Source organism: Symphodus melops (assembly GCF_947650265.1).
Source record: "Symphodus melops genome assembly, chromosome: 16".
Classification (NCBI taxonomy): domain Eukaryota; kingdom Metazoa; phylum Chordata; class Actinopteri; order Labriformes; family Labridae; genus Symphodus; species Symphodus melops.
In genome coordinates this window covers 21,055,120-21,065,119 of record NC_136706.1, presented here as the reverse complement: position 1 = coordinate 21,065,119, position 10,000 = coordinate 21,055,120, and the positions used below count along the sequence as shown (strand labels likewise).

General features: G+C 41.8%; 1 protein-coding gene across 1 annotated transcript in view; it reads left to right on the top strand.

Moving 5' to 3' along the window:
- Positions 1-6,636: 6,636 nt before the first annotated feature.
- Positions 6,637-10,000, top strand: part of tcf4 (transcription factor 4) — a 230,504-nt gene continuing 227,140 nt past the window's right edge. Inside the window, exon 1 of the mRNA XM_079365223.1 lies at positions 6,637-6,651. The gene's annotated coding sequence lies outside the window, so the exon portion shown is untranslated. The remainder of the gene's footprint in view (positions 6,652-10,000) is intronic.

Sequence of the window (10,000 nt, the reverse complement as noted above, 5' to 3'; positions counted from 1 at the left end):
TCAAATCAAACACACACACACACACACACACAGACACACACACACACACAAACATGCACAGACTGTAGCCTGTAATCTGTCTGTGGTTTAATACAGATCTGTTTGACAGACGGGGTGACGAGCTGAGCCATCAAGTGGACTAAATCTTCACAAACATTTAGAAAGATCTCTGTGTCGTATCCACACAAAAACATGTGAGGATATCACGGAGAACTCTTCGGACGTACGCTACAATGGAGTCGAGGAACATTATCAGGCTAACGAGCCCCATGATTACACTGTGGAGCTACGTGAGAAGTTATAAATGACACAAAGCCATCTTTGACTTAAAAAAAAAAAGGTTGTTTGATGACACAGTTTCAACATTATCCTACGAAGAGCGGAACATAATCATACAACGCAACTGCATTGCATTGTAGGGAATGTTTCCAGCCAACTGATTTAAAGGAAACCTTTTCATTTCATTAAAATATTTTGTTTCAGGAGCGCCGTTGTCCTAGCGGCGAGGTCACGCCCAAATTATAAAGGCTTAAGTCCTTCAAACAGGCGGTCCGGGTTCAAGTCCTACCCGCAGCTCTTTACTTACGTCCTTCACAACTCTCTCTCCTGATGTCCACTAAATCAATGAAACAAATCTGAATATGTACACCTGACTATAGTCTGATGGTAACAATAGACTGATATTATAATATATAATATTGAGCATAGTTTGGTTCCCGCCTGCCTTCGGTCCTCCCTGCAGCCGAGCATCCACATGCACGTCCCAAATGTGCTGACACATAATTAACCTGACTCCTGTATTCAAAACATTTGTCTTCATCACTGCTGCTCGTCGTTCACTGTTCTTGTTTACATCCAGCTAGCTGAGCTCAGGCTGTAACAAAGAACTTTTGAGCCTTACGTTACAGTCAGTCTGCGGCTACAGCTCCGGCTAGTGACCGGCTTGAGTTTTAAATTCGACCCGTGTTGAGATCTGAAATATTTGTTAAAAATCCCTAAAAATGTCGAGTTATTCTGGTGCCAACCATCGAGGAAGATAACATGTAACTGTTTAGTCGATTAAACGCGCACATTTCTAATCTTCATGCCAAAATAAAAAAAATCAAACAACAAAATGACATCATCCTTTAATTACACTTTATCTCCTCTCATACAAATACAATGTTGTACAGAAATAAAGGTAAAATTAAAACAAGATAAATCTCACCTGCAGGTTTTGCTGACATGCTAACGCTTGTACAAGCAGATCTGCATAGTAAACGCTTTTGTGACATTGTGAACATCTTTGAGACAAATAATGTGGTTTTAAACGCACACAATTTGTGTATGGATGTGAATGATAGAATGTAACTGTGCTTTTATGCATTAAATGAAATGTATGAATTACTGCGGAGTGCTTTCATGCTTCAAACCTCTGAAGTTCATCTGATGCAGAAACATAAAGAACAATTCACAGCTTGTTGGATATATATGTTTATTTGTGTAAAAGGTGTCGAAGCCTAATAAACAGTTTTCCACTCAGGTGAACAGTGTGGAGCATTATACTCTGACAACTTCACAGCAACACGATAAACATGCTGGGGAAATAAAAAAGTCCCCGGTAGAGATCAAATTATCAGCTCACATCGCAGCTTCTTTTTTTTTTTCTTCTCGATCCTCAGGTTTCTTCCCTCTCTCTTTACTTCTCTCCCTCTTCTTTTCTCACCCTCCTCCCTCATCAGAGGTGAAAATGTACCCGAAGGGAGTCTCTATTTCCTTGTCTCTCTTCTCTCCGTGTCTTCACACCCTCCTCATCAGTTCTGCCAAGTTTCCCCCAAAGGTGTGCCGCAGCTCGCTGACTCGCTGCAGGAACATTTTATCGCCTCTTCAGACTGTTTATTTTCAGAATGAGAAGGTGAATGGCTTTGTTTGAAGGAATTATGACTCCTAGATTGCATTGAGTTTCAGGCTTTGATTACATTTATTAACCTGCTCATATAGTTTTGCTTTTTTGTTTTTTTTAACACAGATTGAATAAAAAGTCAAAACGTCTGAGAAAGTCAAACAGTTTACATTTATCGACTTAAACATCTTCCGCTGCTTTTCTTGCAGAAAGTTTCTCCGAGTCTTTTTTTTTTCAAAAGGCTGTTCAGGTGAGAAAATGTCACTTTCACAGCCTTTGTCTTCATGCGCTGCTCATCATCTCATGCTGCTTTTGTTACATTGTTCTATTAATATCTCATTGGGAGTTAATGTTATAAACCTTCCTTTTTGTTCTTCCTTTTTACTTGCTTGAATGATTAAAGGCATATATTATATTTATGTTAAAATTCACGTGAATTTCAAGCATTTAAATATAGCACCTGTAGCTTTTTCCTAAAACTGTCAAATACAGGTGTGTGTGTGTGTGTGTGTGTGTGTGTGTGTGTGTGTGTGTGTGTGTGTGTGTGTGTGTGTGTGTGTGTGTGTGTGTGTGTGTGTGTGTGTGTGTGTGTGTGTGTGTGTGTGTGTGTGTGTGTGTGTGTGTGTGTGTGTGTGTGTGTGTGTGTGTGTTTCTGGGCGGGGAGCTGGTGTGTTTCCTCCAGCCAATGACAACCCACAGGTGAGTTAAGGAGTGGATACAGGTCGGCGGTTGGACGTGATTCAAACCTCTAAATTTGATGGACGTGGACGCAGCTGCAAAGAAGAGAAAATAAAATCAAAGTGAGGGGATATGCCAAGATAAAGCTCATTCAAAAACGAGGGTGAACCTTGAGTCGGCCTGCTTTCTGTTGAACAGGCAGATTAGCAAACACAGGTACTTAGCCTGTGCTAGCGTGCAGTAGCTTGCAGCCTGTGAAGGTACCCACTACGTCCTGCAGTGAGTGTGAACTTCTGGGGGGCGATGAGCCCAGGAGGAGGATCCCAATTTGAGCTGCAACCCCTTCTCCGCTCTCAGGAAAAGTTTGAGTGTGCATCAGAATCATCGATACAAAGAAGATGGTGATAAACTGTGTAGAACATAAACCTGGAGGCACGCTGCTTTTATTTAATGAGACTACTGAAGTGTCCAGTTGAGGTCAGCAGTGCAACTCTCTGCAAATTGGTTGCTTAAAGGGTGCATCCATAACAGAAGTTAGAGGATAAATTCAAGCACCTATACAGTACAGAGAGGTATAAGCATAAGGAAAGACCTGATTTCAAAATGCGACTTATAAAAAAAATGTATATAAAAATTATTCCGGGAAAATGTTCCAAAACTGGAGCGACCTTCGCATTTAACTTTTTAAATATCTGACCCCTAATAAACAAGCCCTTTAAGACCAGCCCACTGCCTTCATGACCACAGTGCATGTGTGTGTGTGTGTGTGTGTGTGTGTGTGTGTGTGTGTGTGTGTGTGTGTGTGTGTGTGTGTGTGTGTGTGTGTGTGTGTGTGTGTGTGTGTGTGTGTGTGTGTGTGTGTGTGTGTGTGTGTGTGTGTGTGTGTGTGTGTGTGTGTGTGTGTGTGTGTGTGTGTGTATACAGTATGTCCTCAGGCGGGAGCAGGTTGAGGAAATCTGTATTCCATTAACTGGTGTAGCTTCAGACGCAGCCCTTCTCTCACCCTGTTTTTGGTGCACTGATGCTCACAACCTGCTGCACAGACACATCTGGCTGTTCAAAGGGCCCAGTGTGTGTGTGTGTGTGTGTGTGTGTGTGTGTGTGTGTGTGTGTGTGTGTGTATATACATGTGCGTGTGTTAAGGTATTTTCCCAGCAGCTGCCTGCAATCTCCTCGGAGTGCTCGTACTTTTACCCACACACATCATTAAAACCATTAGTTGCTGTGAAACGCGGCTTTTCTTCCGCCTAAGAGCAGTATTGTGTGTGCTTGTCTGTTCTGACCAGCACAAAGGAATGCACATGTTCTCCAATAACAGTAAAAGGTTAATTAGGAGCAGACACTTAGCTTGTTATGTTGCTGCACACTTGGAGTAAAACGACTTGTTATATAAAGTGAATCTTCATTTCACTCAGGTCTCGTTCGTGGCACCTCTCAGATATCCTAACAAGTGGATGAACTTGTTGGGTAGTTAGGCAGTCAACTCTGGTCCTTACAGGACTAAAGTATCTCACCTGGCAGCCCCGCAGCGTACTGCTTCCAGGGAGCTGGCCAATCAGACGTGGGGAGGGGTTTCTTAAAGAGACAGCAGCTGAAGCGAACGGTTTCAGCGGATGAAATGAGGTTCTTTTACTGATGCCTGCACAAGATGAATAAAGCTCCACTAAATGTGTCACAGACTTGCAGCATGAGGAGAATATGGGATGAATGTTGTTGCTTTGTAAATATTTACTCACACTTTATTTGGTGTTTTCAGCTGTAGATTTACAGTTAGCAACAGAGCGTCGCTCGGTTTCTTCTGCAAAACAGGATTACAAGGTAACCAGTTACTTTTGATACTTTTTGTTGTCATTCAAAGAACTTAGGGAGTGTTGTTTTACTTCAGGAACAAAATGCTTTTGCTTAATAATCAGAGTTTGAAGCTGTGGCCTTGTATACAAAATGCACCTGTTTGATGAACTGTCTCTGTCCGTCTGCTGCTGCAACAACACAAGATTACTTGAACAGTGTTGCATAATGAATGAATGAATGTTGTGTCTGTGTGTTTGCATTTGTGTGTGTGTAGTTGGGTTCATGCTGACTGTGAGACAGAACGTTCTGCAGGAGGACGACCAACTGTGGCGGATTCCACAGGTGTCAGACAGAACGTGTGTGTGTGTGTGTGTGTGTGTGTGTGTGTGTGACACACTGAGAAAATACAACAGAAATAATACAGAAATGTTTGTGTGACTTTCTGTCAGAAGGTCAGTGGTGAGTTTCTTTATCAGGAAAGATAATTGGTGAAGTTCAGCCTCAGCTTGAACCAACACCAAAGATTTTCTCTCTCTCTCTCTCTCTCTCGCTCTGTCCTTGTGAGGCCAATTAGAGCTTTACGCTTTGAGAGGAAGGCCATGGTCACTCACTCCATGAGGCTTTCTTTGGGCTTGATCAAGGTTAAGAACGACATATTATCCCAAATATTTTTAGTTTATTTTTTTTTTTCACAAAACAGATATTTGGTTGTTGCTGCTCATCCCAATCTATCTCACACAGAAGTTACTGGAGGTCGTCATCACTGCGAGGTGGCCGTGACTCAGTGGGTAAAGGAGGTCGTCTCTGCTGGGGGTTTGATCCGTAGCTCCTGCAGCCACATGTCCAAGTCCACATGTTTCCCAGTTGAAATTCAGACCAATTGGAGAAAGCATTACAAACATTGGTGAAACTTGAAAATGTCCCTGTGTGAGCACAAATCAAACTTGAGGCAATTGTGCTCAAGATGTAACAAACGGGTTCATGATTCAGACCAAAGCAAACAACGTACAGGTGTGAAAACACCCTTACATTCCCTATCATCCTTAATGAATGCCTATGAGGAGACGAGCAGGTCTGCAGTGATTTCAGAGTGTAAACATCCATCGGGATAAAACTGAGCGACAATGATAATTATGAAGGTCTTAATGTAATTAATGAGAATTATTTCAGTGTGGGAACTAATGGTCAGTGAAAAGGATCAACAAGAGATTATGCTGCAATCTGCTCTATTGGAACACACACACACACGCACACACACACACACACACACACACACACACACACACACACACACACTCACACTCAAACACATATTCTGATGAGATTTTGGAAGCTGAGCTTTCCAACAATAAGTGACCTTTTGTTTAAATACCAACACACAGAAGGTGCTCAGGCTCACAGCTGCTTTAATTCTGAGTTTCTTGATTAAGGCGTTTGCTCATCATAAGAGTAATGTAGTGAAGTTATGGATAAATATTTCACTATAGTGCTGAATCCAAACTAAACTGAGAGTATAATTCATATCAGCATGACATTTGTTATATTATAACAGACTTCCCTTGTCTGTTTCTTACCTCCATATGTGGTAGTGATGTGTCATGATCAGAAGTTTTGGCTCTGAAAGCCGATGCTAGAAGAGACAACTCTCATCAAGTAAGCGCTGGCTCATAGTTTTTTCTTTCACTGATTCGCTCTGACAGTGGGTTAACCCAAGCTCTGCTCATGGCAGAACTTTGTTTTGATTGGTCAGCAAGGCGGCACGTGAGTGAGACAGCAGATGATTGATTAAAGAGTTCTGTTTCTATTCTGTGGATTTGTTCACAGTTTTTAATATTTATTTTGTATTTGCATTTTTGTATTTGTGCAATTCCAAAGTTTGATTGAAATATTAAACACGAGTAAAAATGCTTTTGAAGCATTAAAGGGTTGCTCATAAAAACTCAAAGCATTCGTTTTTGCAAAGTTAAGCTAAAAAAAGAGGCTACCATAGGACATTCATTTAGAGCCGATTGGGAGTCACCTCTTCTTTGGGAGCTGAGCCAAAAGAGCCGACTCTCTGGAAAGAGCCGAACTTCCCATCACTGATATTTGGATTTCAACAATTAGTGAGAGAGTTTAGCTCCCCCTAGTGGTGCTTCAAACGTTTGTCTGCTGAATGCACTTGATTGCTTTTGGTCCTTCTTGGTCACATGGGGAGGCTTAAATGTGAGAGCGGCCATTTTGGTTTTCAACATTTGAACAGTTAGTGTAGCTGTGCGAGAAGCTCCTCTGTAAGTCATTTACATCCACCTGTGCTGAGCGTGAGTAAAGCTTTGTAAGTTTTCTATTCTTCATATCTGTTTGATTTCTAGCATGGGGCGAATTTATATGAACTCAAAGGGACACGTGTGAGTACTCGCACAGCAGTGCACAAACTACATGTTGAGCTTTATCTTCCTTCATTAGACACTTGCATGCTACACACTTGTTCGCATGACATTAATGTTTTAACATCAACTGAAATGGTGTTAATCTGGGAATTACATTTTCAGTTTGATTTCCATGTCAGTTTAAGTCAAGTCAAACACACATACTGTATCGGGCTTTCACACTTGCAGAAATCTCCTGTAAATCTCCTGATAGATAGATAGATGGATACTTTATTGATCCCGAGGAAAATTCAAGGCATCCAGTAGCGGTATACAAGGCATGATATTTCCAGGAGGACACTGCCGGGCTGCTTCTGTGTCCAATCAGATTGTTTGATTGCACTTACTGACGTTGTGCCACTAACTGTGGATAAATACGACTGCTGAATGAGTTGTAGAAATGTTGTCACGAGTAGGAGCAGACAAAGGGAAGAATTTATTTTTCACAAAAAGTTCAACAAAACCTGACTGTCAAAAAGTTCAAGAAAATCCAAATCTCTAGGGTTTTTTTTTTTTTTAAACGTGCAGTTTTTTGCTGCTGACCTCTGTGTTTTCACTGGATGTAATCAAAGCTACTAAAAGTTGTAGTTCTAGTACGAGAGAGAGAGAGAGAGAGAGAGAGAGAGAGAGAGAGAGAGAGAGAGAGCGAGCGAGAGAGAGAGAGAGAGAGAGAGAGAGACACAGAGAGACAGAGAGACAGAGAGACACAGAGAGAGAGAGAGAGAGAGAGAGAGAGAGAGAGACAGAGAGACAGAGAGAGAGAGAGAGAGAAAGAACTGTGTGTGTTTAGACTACCACATACACTCCTTGCATCAGCTGGAGTGGTCGATCTCTGCCTTATAACTGAAGTGGTTCTGTTCTTTTTATACATTTAAGCACACACACACACACACACACACACTCGCCACAAAGAGCAGACCTCAGCGTATGTGGCCGGGTTGCATGTGGTGGCAAAATGAAAGCAGCCTCTCTTCATCTGTCTAAGAGTGTTTATGTTGATTTGGGTTTGGTAGAAACCAACAAATGCCTGGTTTAGGCCTCTCCCCATCTCCCTCTTTTTTCTCTATTTTTACTTTTCCTCTCCTCCATCTCTCTCTCTCTCTCTCTCTCTCTCTCTCTCTCTCTCTCTCTCCTGCTCTCTCTCTCTCTCCCTCTCTCCCTGTATAGGTCATTCTTTCCCTCGCTCTCTCCCTTCTCCCAGAATATCCCTTAACTTTCCTCCTTCTCTATCCTTTCCGTTCGCTGACTCGACACTCCTGCTTTCCTTTTAAACCTCCCCACGCACGCACACACACACACACACGCACACACACACACACACACACACACACACACACGCACGCACGCACGCACGCACACTCTTCTCTACATTGCACTTAAGCACAATAGTTATATTCAAATCTGCTCCCACATGGCTGCTGTGAGTCGTCTGTGTCCAGTCAGCAGAAGTTAGACTCGAACACGGCAACCTACATTTGAGGTTAATAAATCAAAAGAAGGTAAAAATAATAAATGTTATTTTTTATTAAAGCTAATTTTTAAGTTTTTCTTTGGACTTAACTTTAAATGGTATCTTTCAGCTGATTCAAAGAACAAACGGATAAATTAATTAACCTTGAACTTTTCCACTGAGGGAGAACAATATCATCCATCAGAACCTTTGCTCCATCATCTATTACAGAGATCCATCTATTACGATGGCTCTGATAATGTTAAGGCATAACAAATCAACATAAATATTTGTTATGATGATTAAGGGATCTGATCAGAAGGATAACAATGGAGAACGGTGACGTCATACGATGCTAATGTTGCTAAAGACAGTTTTTTTGTGAAAGTTTAAATACTAGTTGCAATGACGATCGCGATGCAGCTTATGTGATCAAAATAGCAAAATGAAGAGGATGATAAGGAGAAGTGGAGGAGGATGTGCTTGGAGAGGCGGACTAAAGGTAAAGCTTATAATCCTGATTTATACTTTACTTCTGTGTCTAATCTGCAGCGTAGCTTCACCGTCGTGGCCTACGCCTTCCTGCACACAACTGTGTGCACTGCTGTGTCTGCATTCCTCTGCAGTAACAGATGTTGGCAGCAGGGGTTGCACAACTTCTGATTAGTTTTCTTTTAAGTTGCAGATTATAAGTGAGTCTATGTTGACTAGTCGCTGATGAAGTTATCGATAACACAAACGGGAGAAAGAAATGCTCTGCAATCAGCGAAATCAAAAATCTCTCTGCAATCAAAAATATATATTTGCGAAGCCTAATGCATACAAACAGCACAAAAAGAAACAGCAGGTTGTAACAGCTGCAGTAAATAACGCAACAATAACAGGTGTGCTGCAGCTCAAATATAAGTGAGTGCAAAGAAAAAAACCCTCAGGTAAACAAAGCGTCTCACTGTGATAGTCCTGCTCAGTCGCAGTTTTCGATGGAGAAGATTTTCTATGAATTGACGAAAAGCGTCATCACACAGCGATCTTCAGATCTGCAACGCCGAGTGGGCAGAACTGTTTCTGTGCTAGTCACATCACAAGTTTCTGTTCCTATACATTCCCTCTGTCTGCTTGTGTTCAGGAAACCATGGCAACAGACGTTTACACGAGGACGCTCCACTGAAAACGATCACTTTGTCGCGCACACGATCGGATAAACGCTGCAGTACACATGCCAGGCCAGTGGTTGGCAGTGTGACTCTCTAAATGAGTGGTGTCGTGACACCGAAAGAAAAATGTCTCCCGTCCAGCAGAGGGTAAACGGCCTTGTCTATAAACAGACAGACTTCAGGCTGAAACTACACAGTGATGCATTTTGAGTGACTTATTCCTGATTCCCAAACAGTGTTTGGGGTAATACGTCACACAACAATGCACTCGTCTACTCACATTATTTATTACTTATTGAGTTAGATTTTCAAATAAGCAGCCTTACTTGAAAATGGATTCCCTGCTTCTTGTGTGGCCACGAAAAAAAGAGAAAATCCTTGAAGTATTTGCACTGTTTGAGTTTGAGTCCTATTGCACGTGTAAATCTTTGTAGTGTAAACGTGGCCTCACTCCTGCTACTATATTATATATACATGTTGGAGCTGACCATTATTGAGCAGCGGTTGATTAAACTGAAATCATTGCATTTGCCAGTCGTGGTTCTTAGAAATCTTTCTGAAAGTTTGTAGTGGCGTTTAATGGTCGAAAGCAGCGTGTCCACAAACAGCAGTGAAGAAACTGTGCTTATACTGAGAA